The sequence below is a fragment of the Equus przewalskii genome, chromosome 17 (assembly GCF_037783145.1).
Source record: "Equus przewalskii isolate Varuska chromosome 17, EquPr2, whole genome shotgun sequence".
Lineage (NCBI taxonomy): Eukaryota > Metazoa > Chordata > Mammalia > Perissodactyla > Equidae > Equus > Equus przewalskii.
In genome coordinates this window covers 53,785,326-53,809,222 of record NC_091847.1, presented here as the reverse complement: position 1 = coordinate 53,809,222, position 23,897 = coordinate 53,785,326, and positions in this window count along the sequence as shown.

Below are 23,897 nucleotides of genomic sequence, written 5' to 3'. Positions count from 1 at the left end.
AAATTGAGGAGCCTTGCCCTGGATACAGAGGGAAAAGCCAGGCATGAAGTGAGAGTGCCAAGCAGAACTCTCTGCCACCTTTTACCAAAGTCTAGAGCTGTGGTTCCTAAACCTAGTTGGGTCGTGCACCCATTGAGAATGTGATTAAGGTTTGCTATGGAACCTCACTCTAGAACAGGGTTTCTCAACCTTGAACTCGTGACACTTTGGGCCAGGTAACTGTTTGATATAGGGCCTTTCCAGTGCATTGTAGGCTGTTTAGCAGCATTGCTGGCTTCTGCCTACTAGATGCCAATACACCCCGTCCTCCCCAAGTTGTGACACCACTAATGTCTCCAGACATTGCCAAATGTCTCCTGGGGTAGTGGAAAAATCGACCCTGGTTTGAGAACCACTGCTCTAGAAATATACAAATATATCCAAAATTATCAAGGAATGAGGGTGTGCTGATTCTTGAAAGCTATTCATGATCCTCTCTAGGGTTAATAATATTAAAATATCTCTAGCATATCCTGTTCTGATTTCTCAGAGAAGCTAAATCTCTATTATCATAGAATCATGGATCTGAGAGTCATGATGGGCCCACTTACTCTACCAACTTTCTGAAAGGTATGGAGAATTTTTATCCATTAAGAAAAAGGGCAACTGAGGTTCATAAAATTTAAGTTGCTTATCTCTGGCCACACTTAAATTACTCACTGATGATGTAGTGTGGTACGAGAACCCAGACTCCCAATCTCCTGGCATAGATACATCTTTGTCCAGTGGCTCTCGGCTACTGGCCTATGAAACTTGGGTGAAGTTACTATGGTTAATAATACATCATTAGACTGCACTGCCTTTTTCTTCCATCTTTCTCTTCCCTCATGCTCAACCCAGTGGGCCCTCAGATGTGGCTGCTTTTCTACAAGGTACTCCAGACACAGAGGTGAATTGAATTTTGAATGAGTTATAAGGACTGCTCTGTTTGTAGGACTCCAAGGCAGCATTTCCTACAGGAGAACAGGCATTGTTGTCAGTGCATTGTCTGTGGGACTTTTAGATAAACAGGGATGTCTAGGTCTGTTAATGATGAGTAGGGTCGATGCCAGCTGTGGATTTGTGGCATGCTTCCTGGGATAACCTTGATATAGAAAGTCAGATATGGCCAAGGGGCAGGTGCGTGTACGTCTCTCCAGGTGTGGCTGTTCCAGGATCACTTAGTGTCTCTTTGATGGAGTCTACAATACTTGTTTCCCTGTGAGGAGCTGAATTGATGATCATGGTAAATGCATATGCTTATGTTTTGTACTATGGGGATATTGTCTGAAAATAGTTTTATTCACCTGGGTTATTGCCAACTCCCCTTCAAAAACATGGATACTATATAGCAGTGCTTCTCAACAGTGGTTGTAATGCCTCCAGGTGGAGAGAACGGGGGGCATTTAGGAGTTGTGTGGGGGCAATTTTGGTTGACGCAATGATTGGAGGACACTGCTGTCATTTATGAGCAGGGCCCAGGGATCCTAGATGTTGAAGATTTGTGCCACGATCCACATGAATTTTGAATGTCTCACAAGATCTATTTATAATTATCTGAACTTCGAACCTAATTCCATTTACCATAGAAGCACGAAGTAGTTTTGCTCAGTTTTAATGATCACTGAAATTTCCAGGAATGCAACTACCTTTTAATTAAGAGGAGATTATCCTTTTGTTTGGAAATTTACCAAAGATTCTTCGTTTTCGAAAATCATGTTACTGAAGACAACTGCTGATTTGAATTACTGTGATGCAATTTATTTGTATTAGTTTGCTTTGGAGTAGTTATATTCATGACAATTCTGTGTGCTTTAATATAAATATATAAATATATATGTGCATGTGTGTGTTAATATAAATATATAAATATATATATGCATATGTATATATCAGTTTGCAATTACAGTGGAAGGACCACCATTTCAGTATAGGTCTCCAACTCTCCTAACTATTTTGAATCACAGGGAAACACTATGCTTCTCATCACAGAGTATTATTTTGTAGTATACTATTTTGTAGTTATCATCTTTAGCTACGTGGTCCACCGTGAGTTTACCTTTCTCCGTAAAGAATGTGAAGATTTGCACAATTCTTTACTTGGAGCCAGACCTTCAGCTTCAAACACATTAGACAGCAAAGCAGGACAATCTGATGCTGAAGGAGGAGAACAAGAGTTTCTCCAACTAGTAAAAGGAAGCTTCTCTCTATTTTTCCTAGCGTCTGTTTCTGTTTCTCTCGCTCTTATCTTGGCTCTGTCTTCTTTGATCCATGCTGGACTTGTTTACATGTCTTTTTCCAATAGTTCTTCCATTTTCCATCTCCAAGAAGGTGACCTGTTCATGTGAAATATCAAAATTATCAGGACCAGGTTTCCACAACTCTTACTTTCTTCAGAATGATCCTCCCATTAAATATTCCTTAGGTTATTTTTTCCCATTTAAACTTGCTTAAATTTACAGTTATCGTCCTCATTGGTCTTGGAGGAGCAGAAGTTCTTGGACTCCAGACCATAAAGACCTATACATTTGCCATGGGTACCTAACCCTCTCTTTATATAAGATTTTCTTCTTACTTTTAGTGACTCCTTTACTGGCATCATTAACTTCTCCTGGATCTAATATCAGCTATGATTTACAAAAAGATATGTTCAAATATCTTCTAGCTGACAATTGAGATGACCTTTTATTTCTTAGCTATTTCTCTAGCAAAAAAAGAAACAGTTCACTTTATTGAGTATTTACTATATGTCAGACACTGTTCTGAGTTCTTTATGTGTATTGTTTTATTTAATCCTCACAAATAACGGTGTGAGGTAGATGCTATTATTATTCCCATTTAGTAGATATGGAATATTGGAAAGTTTAAATAACTTGCCCAAGATTTCACAATTAATAAGTGTCCTTCTCTGTCCATCAAATGTAAGTCATTTAATACCCTAAATAGAAAAGCATCCCAGAGAAAAATAAATTGAGAAAGCATAAGACCAAATCCATCACCAAGACATTCCATCAGAATTGTGGTTGTGATAGGCTTAGCTTTTCCCTAAATATTGGCTTGCAATCACATTCTCATTACTCATATCTAAACTATATATAGCAACAATATATCATCTAGAGAAGAATGACTATAACAACTGATGCTAACAGATTTCAGTGTACGTCTCCTTGTACTTTTGCTGCTGTCTATTTGATTGGTAAATTATTCCTGATCAGATGACTGAAAAGAATAAATTTAAAATCAAGTTACTTAGTTTCTCTGAGCCTAGATATCTGATCACAAACATATAACCTTTTTCTTTCCTTATATTGAGGGGCTGGAGAATGGACACCAGAAGTGTTGATGATCATAGTTTTATACTAATAAGGCCAATGCCATGTTTTTAAATTCTTGCATGTAGGTTGTCTTTTCTCTATGCTTTTACCCCAGATTATGCCTTTAATATTGGCCCTGAACTATTGATCTTTTATTTTATTTTTTTCAGATGTACACCATAATATGTTTTGAATTCTGTGTAGATTACATCATGTTCACTACCCAAAGACTAATTATAGTCCATCACCACACATGTGTGCCTTATCACCCTTTTCTCCCTCCTCCCTCCCCACTTCCCCTCTGGTAACCACCAATCCAATCTCTGTTGCTGTGTGTTTGTTTGTCATTGTCTTTATCTTCTACTTATGAGTGAGATCATATGGTATTTGACTTTCTCCCTCTGACTTATTTCACTTTGCATAATACCCTCAAGGTCCATCCATGCTGTCACAAATGGCCGGATTTCATCATTTGTTATGGCTGAGTAGTATTCCATTGTGTGTATATACCACATCTTCCTTATCCATTCGTCCCCTGATGGGCATCTAGGTTGCTTCCAAGTCTTGGGCTATTGTGACTAAAGCTGCTGTGAATATAGGGCTGCATATATCATTATGCATTTGTGTTTTCAAGTTCTTTGGATAAATACCCAACAGTGGAATAGCTGGATAATATGGTAGATCTATTCTCAATTTTCTGAGGAAACTCCATACTGTTTTCCAAAGTGGCTGCACAGTTTATACTCCCACCAGCAGTGTACGAGGGTTCCCTTCTCTCCACATCCTCTCCAACACCTGTTGTTTCCTGTCTTGTTAGTTATAGCCATTCTGACCGGAGAGAGGTGATATCTCATTGTAGTTTTGATTTGATTATTTAGTATTATGGAGACTGGAAACCTGCTCACTGCATTACTCAGACCCCTTTACCAGTTGGGTTCTACTAATGAGAGGCACTCAGGTGAGATTAGAAGATGGGAGGAATGTAGAAGTCATTCTGCTTTAGGCAGAATGTGGACCTGTGGTTTGCTGCTCAGTGGTAGCATTCAGCAGCATGCACGAGTTCGTGGGCTCTGAGCAACACAACTTTTCCCTTTCACTTCTCTAGTCCTAGCATTTTCTTGCAGTTACATATCTTTGGGTGACCCTTTACCTTTTCTTATTTGCACTTCCTGCCCTTCCAATATTTTTGTATTCTCTGTATTAAATCTTCACCCCCACTCCCATCTGAAATAGAGTGGTTTCTATTTCCTGGCTTAGACATCAACTTGAAAGTAGGTAGGGTGGAATTTATAAGAGCCAGTAATGTCATCTTCACAGATAAAAGAGAATTTTGTCTGTTGGCTCATTTTATTTATTGTATCATGAAAATAAATTAAAGATAGTTTATAATATAAGGTAGAATAAATGGTAAATAGGCATATGTAAAGCATCCAACTGGCCTGAGTGGATTATACCCTCAGAAGAAAAAGGATTGCAATAAAACAAACAAGCAAGCAAACCAACCAACCAACGAAACAAGAGGAAAAAAGCACCATAAACTATTTTCACCAATAATATTGTAGGTAGAAGTGTTGGTATTGTTTTCTGAGATTCTTCTAGAGCATTACGTGTTTAAAGAAAATGAATAATTATGTTGGTATCACTGTGTATCAACTTTTTCAGTGTGGATTAAAGGAGATACAGACGTAAGATTCATGAGGTTAAGTTAAAAACTCTATAGTCTGGAATTTTAAACTCACAAAGTGTCTTATCTTTAAAAATATATTTCCTAGCTCTATCCACCCAAAGGCCTAGAAACAATGACCAATCCATTAGCAATGAACACCTTTCGTGTGTAGATTGTTGTCTCTAAACATAATTTCCCACTTTCAGGAACTAGGGATCCTTGAAGAATTGACTGATTGTAGGCCTGGGGTAGAAAAATGTACCAGATGATCCTAGAACATCTTGCCACACCACAAAGGAAGAAAGCTATGAGAGACCAATCTTGTTGTGTCAAAAAAACTCAGGCGCCATCTTGAAGAAGTTTTCATTGGCTAAATTTAGGTTAAATTGTACATCAGTAAGAGTAATAACTATAAGGGATTGAAGCACATAAAATATACTTAAATAAATGAGATTGCAATAGTAATTTAAAAACAGGAGACATCACTGGCCACCTTTGGAAGATACCAAGGAGCCAACTCAATAGTGGATGAATAATTCTTTTATTCTGCCTTTCTTATATAAGCTGTGTCTCATAGTAACCAAATACTTGGTTAGAGGAAATTCCTCTTCATAAAAGAATTCCAGGTAATAAAAAAAGGATAGAATTAGAATATCACTTTTCTGTAATCCTTAATAAATTAAAAGATCTAGGCAGTGATTATTAATGTCTGCTAACATTACAAAAAGAGAGTAAACCAGAGAGTATGTTGAAATACACAATACCATCGTTAACATACTCTTGGTTAAAAATGTTCAGTCTAAGTCTAAAAAATCTACTAACTAAATTAAAGAGAACAGAGGAAAATGTTAAACAGCGCCATGGAATGAAGTCAGCAAAATCCAGACTGTGGGTTTTGACACATAATATATAATGTGGATTTTGACAAACATAAATTGTAAGAATAAAGAAGAAGTGGTAGATGGAAGTATGTGGATTAAAAGAGATTTAAGAAATCTCAGATAATTGCATGGTAGAGTCTTATTTGGATCCTGATGCAATCAAAATCATAAGACAATTGGAGAAATTTCAACACTGCATAATTGATTATATCAGAAGTTATTAATTTTCTTTTGGTTCAGTAATAACTCTGTGGTCATATTTTAAGAGTCTTTGTCTTTTATAGGTACATATTGAAGTATTCTTGGAGAAATGATGCCTGAAATTTGCTTCAGAATAATCCAGAGAAGGGGGAATTATGTGGATACCTATGAATCAAAATTGGCCATGAATTGATAATTGTTGAAGCTGAATGATGGGTACATGGAGCTTTATGATATTACTCTCTCTACTTTTGTGTGTGTGGGAAATTTTCTATAATGAAGGAGGAAAAATCCCGGGGAGGCCTAAGTAGAAGATCTTCTCAGCGCCCTGCTTTCAGGAAAACGGAGCCCTTCAGTTGTCAGGGAGTGCTGCCTACTATGAATTCCTCAGATTTTTCCAGGTACGGAGACTACATCAGAACTTAAATATGTTTTGGAGCCAACTTTGTGCCCTTCCGCTTGAAAGATATGCAGAGCTAGGAGCCTCAGAAAGAATGTGTTTCCAATTGCTGCTGTAACAAATTACCGCAAACTGTGTGGCTTAAAAACTATGTATTAAAAAACGCAAATTTATTATCTCATAGGTCTGGAGGTCAGAAGTCCAAAATGAGTTTCACTGGGCTAAAATCACGGTGTTGGCAGGATTGCGTTCCTTCTCGAGGCTCCAAGGGAGAATTGGTCCCTTGCCATTTCCATATCCTAGAGGCTGTCTACATTTCTTAGGCCCATGTCTGCATCACTCTTGAGCTCTGTTTCTAACCTCACATCTCCTCCTCTGGCTCTACTGCTTTTCTCCTTCACTTATAAAGACCTTTGTGATTACATTGGTCCCAGCTGGATAATTCAGGATAATCTCCTCATCTCGAAATCCTTAATCACATCTGCAAAATCCCTTTTGCCATGTAAGGTAACATATTCAAAAGTTCTGGAGATTAGGGTGTAGACATCTTTGGGGGGCCATTATTCTGCCTACCACAAAGAGAAATGATGAAGTTGGGAAATAGGATTAATAAGGGAAGGTGTATCAGTAGGCTTCAGCCAGGAAATAGGAACCATTCTAATATTTTAAACAGAGGACATTTAATACAGAGCATTTGCTACACAAGAGATGGAAGATCTGAAAAGTCAAACAAAGTATGGTAAAGTACCCCAGAGTTTAGGGACAACAGAAGCTGCTACCACTTCTAAGAGGGGAGGAGCACAGGAAGGAAGTGATGTTACCAGAATCCAGACTCCAGACACTGGGGCTATTTTGTGAGTCATAGTGGAGTCTTCCCAGTGGAAGTTGGGAGCAAAGAGATATGGACTGTCTGGTGGGAAGCTGGAGTCCTAGAGGAGACATCGACTTAAGTGGGAATACAGTAGATTCTTGTTATCTGTGGTAGTCGTGTTCTATGAAGTCACCACGAACACTGAATTAGCAAATACTGAACCATTGCTTCTAGGGGAAATATGGGGTTAGATTCCTGTGAGCCTCTAGGCACAACAATTTCCTCAACCAATCAATAAACAACATTGTTTTATATGTGTTTCTGTTTAAAGTCACCTTACTTAAGATATATATCATTGCTCCATTAATGTTGAACTCATGGCCAATAGCACTATAACACATGCCTGAATGAAGCTTATCTAACCCATGCATTTTCTCCGTAAGATATATCACAGCCTACTTGGGCTGCGGAACACCAGACAGCACTTCAGCACTACACTTGGGGGCCATTTTAAACAGTGAAATCACTAACAAAAAGTATGAAAATGAGAAAAACATGGCACTAAACATACCACGGAAAGGACGCATTTACAGTATGAGCGCTGAAATAAGATGGAAGAGGGTTGCGTTGTTTGACACGTGTGTCAGACAATTCAAATTTTTCACTGCTCTCTGCATGTCCATGAATGACCATGAAAGTACCACAAGTATCGATTTGGGGTTACAAATACATTTTGGTAAGTAGGCATGTTTGCAAATATGGAAATCATGAGTAACGAGGCTTGACTGTACTTTCCTGGACAGAGAGATGGAGTAATACCCTGGATTCTCCCCATCTCCCACTTTCTAGTCTTCCACCAGGGTTCTCTTTGGCTAAACTGTTGCAAGGGAGTCTGGGAAAAAAACTTGGCAGGAGAAGGATGGAGACCAAATCTGACTACAAAGAGATGACGCACAGCACAAAATGTTCAAAGGACTAAGATTTGGGGGTGAAAGAACTAATGAGAAGCAGTTGAGGAATTTAATGATTGCCTTTAGATTTACAGACCTTATTATAGACAGAATGATGACAGGCTGTTTTTAATTTCCATAGAACGAGTATCAATTGATTTAAATTAATATTGAAGCTATGGATGGAAGATTTATGAAAACTCTTCCACCTGTAAGGACTGGGAGATCTAAAAATACTTTAGAAAGGAATTCCCTTCTTAGAAATGTTAAAGGGCCCAGCGCCTATTTACTATTAAAGCTATTTGGTGGCTGGCCTCTCTGGAGGTAGGTGCGTGCTCTGCGGAGTCTGAGCTGGCCTGCGCTATAATTCTGTTTATGGTTAATATCACCTTGAACTCTGGACAGTAGAAAATGCCACTGCAGCTGCCTCGCTGTCTTGGATCTGAGGAGGGAAAAAAATCCTGTTGTGGCAAAAGGGTGGTGAAGAGAGAGCAAATCAACCAAAAGATCATTTCAGCGCAGGGTCGGTGGCTTACTTGAGTAAGTGATTTATGACACAATGTTTTTATTTGATCTGGCATTACAGGGATAAATTATTGAGTGCTAATTGTTTGTTGATAAGCTGTTGCTGCTTACATTTATGCCTTCCTCAGTTCATGTTAATTGGGGCATATTGGAACAGAAGGGGAATTGCCTGCTTACTGCCTGGTTTGGTTTATGCTGTTGCTAAAATGCCGAGTTGTAATTGTGTCTTCACTGTTATTCACACTAAGTGAATAAGGGAGCTCCTACCGATGGACTTTTTTTTCTTCCTCCCATTAATGCATATTTCTTTTTCTCATAAATGAAATGTTAGAGAATAATATCACTCCTATTTACTTGCTCGAGTTTACTCAAGTTGCAGCAGAAGGTAGGGTCAGAGGTGGACTGGCAGAAGGCTGGGGAATTTTAAATGGCTATTTTATCATTTGAAATTTAACTCCTTTTTAGATAAAGCCATCACGGGGAGGCGGGTGGCAAGAGGGCTGGATATAGAATGTTCCCTGCATAGTAGCTTTATCTCTGACTAATATCTCTCTTTTTCTCTCTCCCCTCTCTCTGTCTCTTCTCTCTCTAGCATGAAAAGACTTAAATGGCAACGGAGTGTGAGAGGCCAGCAATGAGAATCTGCGTGTGCCATGTAGAGACGTGGGTGTGGATGGGGTGAGGTGGCAACTGCCAGATATTTGAGTCTTGTCTTCAAGGGTCTCTAGAATAAGTGCTCTAAACTCCGGGGAAGGGTAGTGAGTCTAGATTTTAAGAACTCAATAACAAACACAAAGCAGCAAATGATCAGCAGGATTATGAGCAGAAAAGCTTAGAGGGTTGAGATTGAAGGAAATCATCAATGGCAGAGGAAATAGTAATACTGCACATAGGCACCCCAGATTCTGGAGACTCGAGGGCTGCCCACGTGAGTTACTGCACGTGGCCCGAGGGGAGGCTGTAAATGCTAATCCCAGACACAGACTTCCCTCTCTGCCTTGGTTTTATGAATTCTGCTGGGTGTGGGCAGGTGTGTACCTGGCCGTAATCCAGAAAGAGGTGGGCCCTGCAGGCGCCAGGAGCTCCTGGCTGTGACAGGGACTGTGGGTGCCGCTCTCCAAGCCTGTTCCTGGGACTCGAGTCTCCTTCCACCTCCCTACACTCTGATGAAACTCTCCTCCTTCTCCCAGTTTTGTTCTTAGATGTCACATATAACCTCTTTCTTCTGGTTCAGCTCCTCAAATCGAAATGGAAGAGAGTTCCATTTACGTCATCGTTCATGAGCTTTCCTAGTCAAAGTAGGAAGAAGCTTGCTGGCCTCTGTGTAGACAGGGATTGAAGATTAGGTTGAGTGTAGTTATCTAAAGATACCTCTCTCTGTAAGTACTGTAAGAACTTTGTAATTAAGTTCCCACCAAGTTGCTGTACCAATGTGGATGGTGAGGGCAGGATCATGCTGCAACTTTGGGGAATAGTTCCAGTTCGTTGATAAAGCCATTTTAGCTGTTGGCTATTTAAACAGGGGTCATAATTAGAGAAAGATCAGTTAAAGTGTCACTGTTACTATGAGGTACTTCCTCGGGGAAGGAAAACCAGCTAAGTGTTGGCAGTCCTACTCCCCCTTTTGGAGCACTGTGTGTTCTGCTTAAGCATGCCGTGGCATAGCAATCCTTCTTAGAAATCATGGGAAGTAATGGAAGGAGAGGCTGAGAAGAGACAGAGCCTGGGTTCTAGCTTGGGTTTCACTACCGGCATGACTCCTTCTGCCCTTTTCCCAGCAATCTGACGACCTCCCAGGGAAGATTCTGGCACCCAGGGAGCTGGGGCCAGGAGCTGGAGCCTGTCAGCAACAGGACTGCCTGGAGTTCTGAGACCTGGAGCAGAAGCTGTGCTAGCACCCACAGGAAAAAGCAGGGGTTCAAATCCCAGAAGTGAGAGGCCCAGGTGGGTCCCAGAGCTGGGTGGGAGACACTAGAATTGGCTTGGTGTGCCTTGTCAGTAGGTCCCAAGCCATGTCAGTCTCCAGGTCCCAGCCAGTGAAATTAGCCAATGCCCACCAATAGCTTTAGACTGAAAGTAGGAAGCTAAAGCGAGAGGGGAGCTTAGAGCCCATCCAGTGTAACTCAGAGAGGCGAAGTGACTTGTCCAGGGTCACATAGCTGGAGGTGGCAAAGCCAGGACTAGATCCAGCTCTCTGAACTCCCAGGAGCGCTTTTTCTGTTATAACCTCCAGCCCACCTGTGGCATCTGAGTCCATTCTGACCTCGGGTGACACAGATGCTGAAATCACCTCAACCAACCGAACAGGGAAACAGGTAACTTAAATGGGATTCCAGAGTTATTTGAACTCAGTAGTAAACTGCTTTCCTATTTTTCAACTTGGTCAGGTAAGAATTATAGGGGATGCTGACAAAATTCTGGAGAAAAAAATGGGTGGTGACCTCTCAGGTAAAGAGAAGGTTGTAGTTAGTCCCTGCTCCGTAGAGCTGAAGGTTGACATCAATACAAATGTCTTTGGTTTTCTTGGTAATTCTTAACCTTCTTGATGTGATTATGTACCTCCTGGGCTGTTATGGTTTATATCTGGCAGGTGTAAGTTTGCCCAAGACCTTGCTTCTCCGAGTGTGGTCCCCAGACCAGAGCTGGCCTCACCTGGAAACTTGTAAGAACTGCAGTTCCCTGGGCCCCACTCTGGGTCTATGGGATCAGAATCTCCAGGGAAGGGCCCGGAAAGCCGCGTCTTACCATGGCCTCCAGGTGATTCTGATGCACGTGAAAATGTGAGAAGCCCTGAGATAGAATAAAAAGGCAGTGGGGAATAAAAAAATACAAGAGGCCGTACAAAGTAATGGTTCAAACTAGGACAATGACTTGCCAGGAGATCTTGGACAAGTGGCTGTCTCTCTGTGCCTCAGTTTCCTTGATTCTGCAATGATTGGGTCTGCCTCATGTGGTAGTTGGGAAACTCAAATGAGATAATCCAGGAAAAGCCTGCATGTAGCACCTTGCCCATATTTATTGGGTACTCCATCCACTTTACTTGTTGATACTATGATTATTACAACCCCAGATGTCTGTAGCCCTGGCAGTCCATGGTGCAAGTTTCAGCCCCTTCCTCGTGCACTTTCTCTCTCTCTCCTGCTCTCTCTCGGGGCTTCCACATCTCCTTCCAAACCTTGCAGCTACTTTGGGGTGCGTGCTGTGGGACTGGGTGGGGGCCTCCTGAGCACCTTGAAGAATGCATCTGCAGCCCCTCACCGGTCCCCGAGACTCACTACAAAATCAGAACAGAATTGAACCATATTTGGTCCTGCTTCACGCTGTGGGAAACAGGTTGTGGGGAGCTCGTATTCTGAGCCAAAGTCAAGACCCGTTAACCACAAGCTCGAGTCTCCTTAGGCAGAGAGAGAGGCCCAAATCTCAGCATTGGATCTGCCCTCAGAAATCCAAAATGTCCAGCCAGCCTGGCTTAGATGATCCCACCCTGGCTATTCCCTGTGGCTCCTGCCACCAGCATCCACGCAGCCTCTTTCAGAGCAAGAGGCCAGCCATGTCTCCCAAGCAGCCTGTCGCACAGAATACAGACACAGGAGTGGCAGGCTGGAGCAGCAGCTGCCGCTGCCTCCCTTGGGGCCACCGTAATGTCTCCCAGGGGGCCAGCCCAAGCTTGGATGAGCCTTGGAAAATTAGTGAGCAATTCTGACTGGTTTAATTTTTCTCTAAGAACTTGAGAGACCATGTCCTCTTAATCATCTTTTGAACAGAGAGACAAGAGAAAAGAGAGACATTCAAGAAAACGCAGAGCAATTAATCTGTTCATTCATGTTCAGTAAATGACTCTGTGCTTCGAGTACATTCATCCCTTTATTCCACAAACGTTTCTTGGGTACCACTCTGCGTGGAGGACCAGGGACAGCAGGGTGGATTAGGAACATCTCTGCTGTCAAGAAGTCTGCAGGCTGGTGGGGAGGGGGAGAGGCAAAGGGGACTACCTTTTAGTGAGGATTTACTGTGGGCCAGGCACTGGGCTAAGTGCCTAATACTCACAAGAACCCCACGTGGTCCGTATTCTTACTCCCATTCTATAGATGGGGACACTGACACAAAAGCCCTTCCCTTCCTCACTCTACCGTGCTGCCTCTGTGGGAGCGTGCTCATCCGTCTCCAGTGCAATGAACAGGAATGTTAAGTACCATGAGAAGGTACAAGTTCAGAGGACCCTGGCAGCTCAGAGGGAGTGGGATTGCTCCTGGCGGCTGTGTGGTGAGGCATAGTCTAAGGTGGGGCACGAGTCTGGGAAAGCCGGTGGAGGAAAGCTCCTGAGCAATGTCCTCGGGAAGGCTGGGTGAGGGGGTGGAATGGGACAGGTGGGCCCTGAGTGGTCCTGTTTGCCCTGAGTATGGGCTGCAGGAGTCCACTGTGGGGAGGCAGAAGGACCAAGCAGCCATTACCTCCAGTCAGCCCTTGTCCCCAGCATGATCCTAGCCAGTATCTGTCATCAAGCAGGATTGGATAAGCCAGGACAAAACTTGGACTGTACCTTGCACTTCCAGACAAGGGTGCAATAAAACCTTGTCAATGTGTTACACTTGGTTTCATTTTGATCACCATCACCTCCCCACACACCCACATTTACTAAATGCTCACATGGGCATGAAATGCATGGTGTTAGGCTCAGGACAGGTCGAGAGACACTGACACCTCTCCTCACCCAGCGCCTCTCCCTTGTCTACGTCAGTTCATAGCAGCCACTTCCTGCAACATCACATGAGAGTGTTGGGGAGGAGCTGGCACTTGCCAAGAGATGAAAAGGTCCCAGATGCTCTGACATGCGTTGTGTACCCCCACATCTCAATGAGATGGTTCTCACTTTATGGGTGTGGTCGCTGAGGCTCAGAGAGGCCAAGGCGTGTAGGACCCAGCTGGTGAAAGTGGAGCACGCTCTTTCCAAAGCGGGTGCCTTAGCAGCTAAGGTGACAGTTGACAGGTTTCTGGGGACAAATAAAAATCTGTGATAAATTTAGTTGATTTAAGTTAATCAATTGAAAGTTAAACAACTTTTATTGCCAAAGTTGAGGCAGTATGGATAAGAGGCAAAACGAACTGGACACTGCAGTCGGACAGTCCTGAGTTCAAATCCTGATCCCACTTTGCCTTTCTGCGTCAATTCACTTACCTCCTCGGAGCCTTTCATTCTTTATTTGTGATAGTGGAACAGTGGTACGTGCTCTAAAGTGTCATCAGGGTGAAGTGATACAATTTGTGTATAATATGTAGCTCTGTTCTTGGCAAATGATATTTCCTCTTCTGCTCTGTTTTCTTCTCTAGCAAATGCTTGCTTATAGATTCACTGGTTTGGATACATGAATATTGACCATCTCAACCTGCTCAACTCGAGCGTTATTTTACTCACCTGAGATTGCATGGATACCCAAATACCTTGTTTCATGGCCGGGCACAAGGAAGCTAGGACAGCTAGCACAATGGCACGGTTCTCCTCCAAGAATGCCACATGACCTAAGTCTGCATGGCCCTTTGAAACTGCCTTGGTTTCATGATTTCAGGGCCCATGAAGTTCCATGTGGCAGATATTGGCTGGCTATTTACCAAACTTTTTCCCTTTTCCTCTCAGCTAGACTATATTTCCTCATCTCCTTCATAGTTAGGTGATTATGTAACTGAGTTCTGGCCAATAGAACACGGGTGGAAATGATAGGGCTGTGGAAGGTGGGTGAAAATCTTGGTCTCTAGGAATCTCCCACAAACCCTCCTCTCTTCCTCCATATGCTGCTAGATAGAGGATCCAGTGAAGGACTCAGAGGCTATGGAGGCTGGGGAGCCACTAGATGGAAGGGACCTGGGTCCCTGAATGACTACATGAAGCGAAGTAACCATCCTACCCAAAAACCGCTTTCGACTGTGAGTGAGACATACACTCTTGCTGTGTTAAACTACTGAGACTTGGGGATTATTTGTAATAGCAATTAGCCTGCCCTAAATAATACAGACTGCTTATGACTTACAGTAAGATATTTCCAACCATCATTAATACTCTCTCTAAATGACTCTATAAAATCAAACACCCTGGGAGGGGTAATATATTTCTTTATATTAGCATAAATTAATTTGTAAGCTTAGCCTGCCAGGTCCAAGCAGAGCCCTCCAGATATATGACACTGTTTTTGATTGCAGGTGTGGCTGAGGTGGGGAGATGGCTGGTTCAGTGGTTCTCAAAGCGTCAGTACCACTTGCACCTTGTTAGAAAAGCAAATTCTTGGGTCCCATCTCAGATCTACTGGATCAGAAACTCTGAGAGTGGGGCTCAGCAATCTTTTTCACCAACTGTCCAGTGATTCTGATGCATCAGGCTAGTATTTGAGAACATTTGAAGGAAAAGGGCTCCTGGAGACCTGGAGCTCACATCTGGGAAGAGTAGAAGAGAGTTGGGTTCACAGCAACTGCTCCCATGCAGACCAAGGTCACTGAGTGAAGGGGACAAGGGGAGAGGGACCAAAGATGAGTACTTTACAACGTTCCTCATGATTCTATTATTGACTATGGCACAGAGTTTAAGAATTGTCTTGTCACTCCATAGATTAGTGACTACACTAGAATTCTCAGTATTATTCTGCTCAGGCCGCCATAACAAAATACCACAGACTGGATGGCTTAAACAATAGAAGTTTATTGTCTCACAGTTCTGGAGCCCAGAAGTCCGAGATCAAGGTGCTGGCAGGTTTGGTTTCCTCCGAGGCCCGTCCTTGGTTTGTAGATGGCTGCCCTAAAGCTGCCTCTTCACGTGGTCGTCCCTCTGCGCGTGCACACCGGTGGTGTCTCTTTTTGCGTCCTACATTCTTTTTCTTGTTAGGACGTCAGTCAGATTAGATTTAGGGCCCCACCCTAATGACCTCATTTTAACTCAATCATCTCTTTAAAAGCCGTCTCTCCGAATACAGCTGCATTCTGAGGTACTAGGGGTTGGGGCTTCAAGATTATTTTGTGGGAACAGAATTCAGTCCATAACAGCTAAAGAATCGGAAATATTACTATGCTATTTATTTTCCTGTCCCTCTTGAAGCTCCTCTGAACAATCCCGGAGCCAAAGAGAGTCACATGCTAAATTTAACATACAGTTTGGAGTAAAATCCTTGTTCCATTTTATTCCAGCAGTAAAGTTAGAACTGAGTTAATACTTTTGGCAATAAGTTGGCTGATTGAAACTAGATCCAGATAAATGTAATGCAAAAATAAACGGGGCCTATATAAAGAGTTTCCTGTGCCTCCTGGGCAGCTGGAGGTTCATTTGGGAATGAATGTGGAGTGTTTGGCAAACAGGGACTGTCGAACAACCTTATCATCTGCTGGAAACGTGCGTTTTGTCCTGAGATGATGACCAGTTAATGCCATGGTAAATGGGGAAACGCTTTCCTTGATATTTTGGTTTTTGGAAATACGCAGGAAGATACTTTTGTTAAGATGGAAAAATGAGTTCCTCTGAGATGCTTTTGAGTCCATTTGTAAGTTAGTAAGCTCTGGTAATAATCTTAAATAATGACTGAGTAATGCAACAGAAATTATAAATGTGGAAAATAGAAGGGGGGAAAAATGGATGGGCAACTCTTCTTAAAGCTCATGTTTCACATGCTCCTATGTTTTTCCCAAGAGAAATCTTCAGCGTGTCAGAGGAGCACGTTCTCTCTCGTTCCGCCTTCTCTATTCATGTGGGCCTCCCCTTCCCTCTGCTCCCCACTCTTCATATTAATCAGCAGGGGTCGCGGATCAGGTGCCCCCGCTGCCAGGGTGAGCTTTGCCGTAACAGCTTCAGGTAGTCTAAACTTGGGGCAGTTTAGCTGCCTTTAAAATCCCACCAAATGAACTTTCTTATCATTTGTTAACCGCCAGGGCAAAAGTTCACTGAAGAACATTCTCACAGCTAGTCTGTGAAACGGCGGCTGTTGAAGTCCTGTGCATACAGCACGTTAGCCTGTGCTCAAAATATGCTTACAGGGCAAATTCTGATATGATTAATGTTGGCATCATTGAGCATACATTAGTGGAATTTGCATTTCTATAAATTTGAATAATGTTCAAGGACGTTAAATGATTTCAGATTTAATAATGATAATAATAGTTAACATATATTGATGTATATGTGCCAGGTATATATAAATTATAATATAAACACTTTCTATAATAATTTAATTAACCCTCACAATATCTGTATGGAATAGGTCCTATTATCATATCCATTTTACAGATGAGAAAATCGAGGCACAGAAAAGTTCAGTGTCTTGTCCAATGTTGCACAACTAGGTCACAAGCTTCAGAGCTGGGGTGTGAGCCCAGATAGGCTGCTCTGGCACCTGCACTCTCACGCCTGGCGTCACCTGGCTGTAGTTAAGCACATGGAGACAGGAAAATGGCTTTGCCTTGCCAGGGCAGCTTGGACAGGAGCTGAATGGCAGCTTTTCTCTCAAGACAGGGCTTCAGCAGACTGATTTGCATCCGAAAGTGTTGTTTTGGGGAGTTTGAGCCTGTCAGACTGGGATCCTTGGTCCTCCCCTCTCCCTCTGTCACTTTGGAGAAACTCTTCTGCATGTGTGCCTGTGTGCTTTCAACAAGCATCTGTTGAGGGCTAGTTGCTGGGCCCCTGAGAGCTACAATCTCGACTGAGACAGCCCCGTCACACAGCAGTGCTGGGAGGACCCAGACTCGAAGATAGAATGAGAACACAGTCTGACAGCACTGAAAGTAGGGGGCAGAGGTGGGGAGCTGGGCGGGACATCTGAGGGGGCATTTGCAGAGGAGGTACTGACTGAGCTAAGTATAGAAGACAAATAGAATTTCATCTCTGAGTTGGGTGGGAAGGGAGTGTGCTGGGGCGTAGAGGGGAAGAGCCTGGGTGATCCTCAAGAGGAGCACAAGTAGGAGCTGTGATGGGCCATGAGTGCCAAGGGCTGGGCTCGGACTGTCCTGCTGGGATGCAGTGTCAGTGGAGGCCTGTAAATAAGATAGCATCACGATGACATATTTGCTCTTTTAGCAAGGTAAGAATGGATTTATCCTGTTGAACTGTGGATGATTCATGAAAGAGTATTTATTACTCTAGGAATGGCCTAATGCTAATGAGGAAGAGGTGGCAGTCTTGGTGCCGCAGCCCCTCCCCTCACCTACTTAGACCTGTTTGCTGATGTTTGGAATCCCACAGTTAGAGATTTATTCCTTTGTTTAAATGCTGTCTCCTACCACTTATAGGATATTCTCATAAGTCACTTAAACATAGACATACTAGCATACACAAGCAGTTTTCCTGAGAGTAGGTCTTGGTGAGATATGGAGGGAGGTGGGAGAGGAGGAAAATACACAGGAGTGGAACTGGAAGTCTGAGCACATGGAGAAAATACAGCTGTAACCCAGAGTTGACTCAAGACTCAGTTACACTGAAAGGTAGTGTAATAGCAGGGTCAAATTGGAAATTGATATGAGGTCAGAATTGTTTTCAGATGATGGACCTAAATCTTTAGCTTATTAAAAACTTTAAACCCACAAAGATTTATCTTAACAACTTTGAGAGGCCATCAAAGGCTTCTTAGTGGCAGACAACAGAATTCAGTCCTGGCTAATTTCAGCAGAAAAGGAGCTCATTAAAGGGTATCCAGCAGCACACAGAATCTCCAGAAGGGCTTGTGGACCAGGTGTGGATGCTATGCTGACCAAAATCATGCAGCAGAACTCACGCACTGGAGACCGGCCTACTGCCACTTTGGGCACAGATCCTGGACCAGGCACTGCCAACACTGCTGATGTTACAGCCAAATGATTCTACCAGAACCTCCAAATTGCCTTTGGAAACTGCCTCTACCTTCAACAGGATGGATTCTAGAAAATGCCTCCTTCTTGGGTCACGAGCTTCCATGATAAAGTCTAGTAGAGATGCTCCTGACGGGTGTGCCTGGATGGATGCCTACTCCCATTGCCAGGGGCTGGAAAGGTGAGTTTGGTTGACAGGTACTCTCTCTATCAAGACTCATAAGGCAGGGAGTCCTCAAACCTGAGGGTCAGGGGCTTTGAAGGGAGCATGGAGGCCAAACAGAATGACAAAGGCCTGCCACAAAGAGTAGCTTTTGCATATGCTTCTGAGGCTGCCAAAGAGTTACGCAGCACAAAGGGAACTTTAAGCCCTGCTAATAGCAAGGTTGCTAAATATTTGAAAGGTAGAGCCTTTAAGTCCTTCCACATCCGCTAGTGAAAAGCCAATGCAGTTACCTCAAAATAAGGAAAACAAATTGTTCAACTTTAAAATGTTTTATGCTCTAGTTTTGGACTTAAGAACATTCCCCTCTGTCTTTGTCTTTTTTAAAGTGCTGTTTCTGCCATATTCTCCAAACCTCATTAGAAATAACGCAAGTAAATCTTTAAAAAATATATTATGTGGCAAATAGTTCTGAGGATACGTCTTCTTATATGTCTAAAAACAAAGCAGCACTTATGACAATAAATTTTGACTCGTTTGCAGAGCGGCTCAGTCAGAAGGGGCATGTCATGTGACCATGATGACAGGCATTCATTCATAATTTGATGACATCTCCACCTAGAACCTGGCAGCCCGACAGCCCAGCACCTACTCAACCCCACCAGTGAGCAAGGAGGCCCTCAGCATTAAACGAAGCGATGAGGGTATAAAGAGATGTTTTATCATTCAATATTTTTTTTGGTCTCATTGTCCAAGTATGTAAAATTCAGCCTAAAACCTCAAAGTTGACCATAAAAAAGACCCGAGGACCTCATCATTCTGCACAAAGCTCGGGAGTTGCCTGGAGAAACAATTTATTTCCTGCAACTTTGCAGAGGTATAAAAGTGAATAGGTTGTAAAGAACATCAACAATTTAATACTACAGTTATCTCTAATATTTTCCATGTGGATATACATTGGGGGAATCTACTCTACAAGAATAAAAACATCAGTATATAAGGATATATTTACAAAGATGTGTTTGTAGTGAGAGGAAAAAAGCCCTTGAGTGTCTAGTAGTAGAGGAATAGTTGAATCAATTCTGGTACTTTTGTACTGTGAGTTATTATGTGTATGTTTAAGAGAATGATTTAGGTCTGTATATATTGACCTGGAAGGATGTGCATATATATTGTTATATTAAAAAAACCATTGCCAAGGAATGTGTGGAGTATAAGCCCATCTTTATACAAATACGTATGTGTTTGTGCATCTATATTTGCAGGGTGAGCATTGAGAAGTGTGTGGAAGAATACAAGCCAAATTGTCGCTTTCGGTAGCAGATAGGGTTCAAGGGACTGTTTAAGGTGTTACAACAAGCATCTATTAGTTTTGTAATTAAAATACAATACAGAGAAGGAAAACTTGCTAACCATTTAGGATGTGGTGAGGATTCAATGAGACAGTATTTGTCAAATGCTTAGTATAATCCTTGGTATCTAGCAAGCATCTGAGAAATGCTGGATATTATGATTTGCGTTTTCTTCCAGGACTCAGGTAGCACACAACAGTCTGGCTCTTGCCTTCCCCCACACTATCATTTATGGCGTCTACCTTCCTGACGGCTTTTAGTCTCTGAGTACCCCAGGTGCTCTCTCTGTCACCATTAGGCCTTTGCACATACAGTTTCCATTCTTAGAACCTCAAACTCGTCCTCCGTCACCTTATTAGCTGCGTTGCATCCTTCAGGTCTCAGTTTAAGCGCCTCCTCTGACGCAGAAGGGAAGGTGAAGGACCTCTCTCTGGGCTGTCTGTCCCACACCATAATACTCACCACTCTGTTGGACTAGTCTGTCTGTCTGGGGGACTGGGTCTATCCATCTCGGCATCCTCAGCATCGAATCCAGGGCCGTGGAATGGGTGGTTGACAAACGTTGATGGAGCAGCTGAGTGAAGAGCACTGACGTGGCTGCGTGGCCACACCGGAAGAGAAAGAGGCAGACTGCGTTTCTCGGCAAAAGCTTGGGAGCTGCACAAGTACTGTGTCACTCCGTGTTCTAGGTGTCTGCTTGGGTTAGCTATGGGCAGCATTTCCATTTCTCTGGTTTTTGCAAATTGGAAAAGGACTAAGGTGCTGCTGCTTTGTAAATGATTAATTTGTTCAGGTTATCATATGATATCCTTTCAATTTAGAAGTTATTAACTTGCCAGAATGGTTAATAACTACTCTTTATTAACTTTCTGCATATGAACAAAAGCCTCAGTTTAACCAGTGTCAGATAAAAGCAACTAAGAAAATATATTGCAGAATGGACATTCTGAGAAGGGCTTTGCAGATGATCATTGCAGCTACAGTGCAAACAAGTTGTATAGTCCTTAATGGTAGAGGACTCATTCTTGAACCTGTTTAAAACACAATTTTCAAAAAAGGTAAAATCATGATTCTCACATAGATATAAAATGAATACATGTTAAAGATTTTCCTTAATTCATTAATCAATGGGAAAACACAGACAGATGTTATAACTGATTAAAAGAGAATCCAAAGAACAGACAAGTTAGAGATGACCAACATGGAAATGAAAGAGAAAACAGAAGCAAAAACGAAGCCGTAGTTATGGCAAGAAATTTTGACTTGATTGCAGAGTGGCTCAGTCAAGAGGGGCATGTCTGGTGTGATGGCTAGCTTAGCAACACGGCCTCTCAATGGGAGATTATACTTGAAGTTACCGGAAGTCCTTTGGAAGGTTGATTTTACGCCTTGGAAATGAGAGGGTTGTGTCATAAAGCTGAAAAAAATGGCATCAAAAGGGCCCAAACTGCTATTGGAAATAACTTATTTCATCATAAAAGAATAGATAACATGGTAGGGAAGATTTCTCCCTACTCCACTAGAAGAGATGCAGACCCGAGAGACATGGAGGTAGATGAGATGGTGAGGAATTCCAGACATCAGTGGCAGTAAAGTAAGAATGCAATGGGGCTGGAGCAGCAGTCGATGAGAGTCATTTAGTATCAGCAAAGGTGGTCCAAGCCACTTACGGGTCAGTAGAGCAAATGCTATTGAGCTGGTGAGTGAGTGATGATGAAGAAATAGTCAGATCAGCAGAGGGAAGGCAGAGCGCAGACAAGTTACAGAAATTATGGGAAACAATCTTTCTTTTGGGAAAAAATTGAGTTCTTGCCATTTTGCGGGGAGGAAGGTTATTGGCCTAGTGGATTTAGAGATGAGCACTTATAATGATGCTCAAACTGGTATAGGGTGCCAAACTTAGAAAAAAACCAAAAACAGTAAACAGGATTACTATTAAATTTTATTTTCAGATAAACAGCAATGTTTTTCTAGTACAAGTATGTCCCATGAAATGTTTGAAGCATATTTATTTTTGCTGTTTATCTGAAATTCACATTTAACTGGACATCCCATATTTTATTTGGCAACCCTAAACTGGAGGATATAGGGCACTTTTGGATAATAGTTATATGACTTATGTTTTCCACCAAACCTACTTCCTGATCTATATTCCACATTGCACCATGTGGCATCCTGATCTACCCTTATCCATGGTTGTGTTCTCTCACCTTACTTACAGCCAATTGATTTGCAAGGACTGTGGATTTGACCTCTGAAGTATTCTCAGATCCATGCCATTGTCTTCATTTTTACTACCTAAGCTCAGGTCAGGCTCTCATCCTCTGGCCTGGAGATTTTCAGATTTCCTAAACTAATCTTTCAGTTTTCATTTTCTACAATCCTTCCTACACACTGTGGACAAGTTGTATTTCCAGATTAAATTTTCCACTGCTTACTTCCGATAGGAGATTGTTCAAATGTCTTAGCATGACCTTTCACAATCTGACCATGTTCTACTTCTCTGACCATAACTGCTGTCATCCTCACTGCCCCATCCTCCCGGTGCTCTAGATACCATAGTTGTTCACAACTCTGAGTCTTTCCTCATACGGTTTGCTTGACTGTAATGCTTTCTTCTTCTGCATCATGGTCCCAACTCCCGCTTCAAGAGCCTACTTAAATGTTGCTGCCTATCTAAAGCCTCCCTATGTTCCCAAGCTTTCCTCCCAACCCATTCAATCTTCCTCTCCTTCTGCTTCCGTTATAGCATTATATTATCAAAGCACTTGTCAAACTGTAATGTCAATAATTGTACTGTTCCTCTCTTTCTCACCAGACTGTGAGCTTCTCAAGGACGAGGATTATGTCTTACTCACCGTTTTAAATATATAATAGCTAGCATAGTGCATGACACATAGTATGCACACAGTATCACAATGGGAAGTAGATATCTATAACTCTTGTCTCCCCATCAGTGAAAGAAATTGTCATGGAGCACCTGAAGATGATATTGCAGCAAATGGAGGTAAGGGGAAGCTAACCATTTAAGATGGAATACATACAGGCGTCTATTCTTCTAGTTCATTGGATTGTACACAAATGATCCTGCTCACTCCTATTTTAGTATGAGCAAGTGTATGTTTATTGAGTATTAAGCCTACAGGGAGGGATGCCTAGCACACAATGAAGGCAGCAGGGAATCAATACTACTGGAAATGGAAGTTACTAGATGAGCCTTCACCACAGCTTAAGAACACTTCAAATCTAGGAAGTTGGGAGTTAGGGAAAGAGCCTGACTCGCTGTCTTTAATATCCCTCCGAATGTGTGAGGCACAGATGAAACTTATCACTGTAACAAGATCCATCTGATCACCTTCCACATAACAGCGTACTCTTCACCTCTTCCAGAATACTTCTGAATACATCCAACTTTTATGCTTGTGGACAGTTTCCCTTGGAGAGTTCATTTTCTGGCCATGGCCTACGTATGAACTCCCAACTAAGCCCCCCAACAGTATCTGAGAAGCCAAGAAGAAACTCCTCACAAGCATTACAGTATTAAGGCTTTTGCTCATTTTTTTCTTCCATTGGGCCTATAAACACATGAATTCCTCACAGTAGAATTAAAAATTGTGTGTCAGGATGTTACAGGTGAAAGAAAGAGAGAGAATGCAGTTTTAAAAATGTGGTCCAAGGATCTCCTGCATCAGAACCCTTTGGTGTGCTGCTTAAAAAAGCAGAATCCTGAGCCCAAACTTCATTTACCAAGTCAGAATTTGTTGGAGTGGGGATCAGAAATAGGTATTTTAAATAAACTCCAGAGC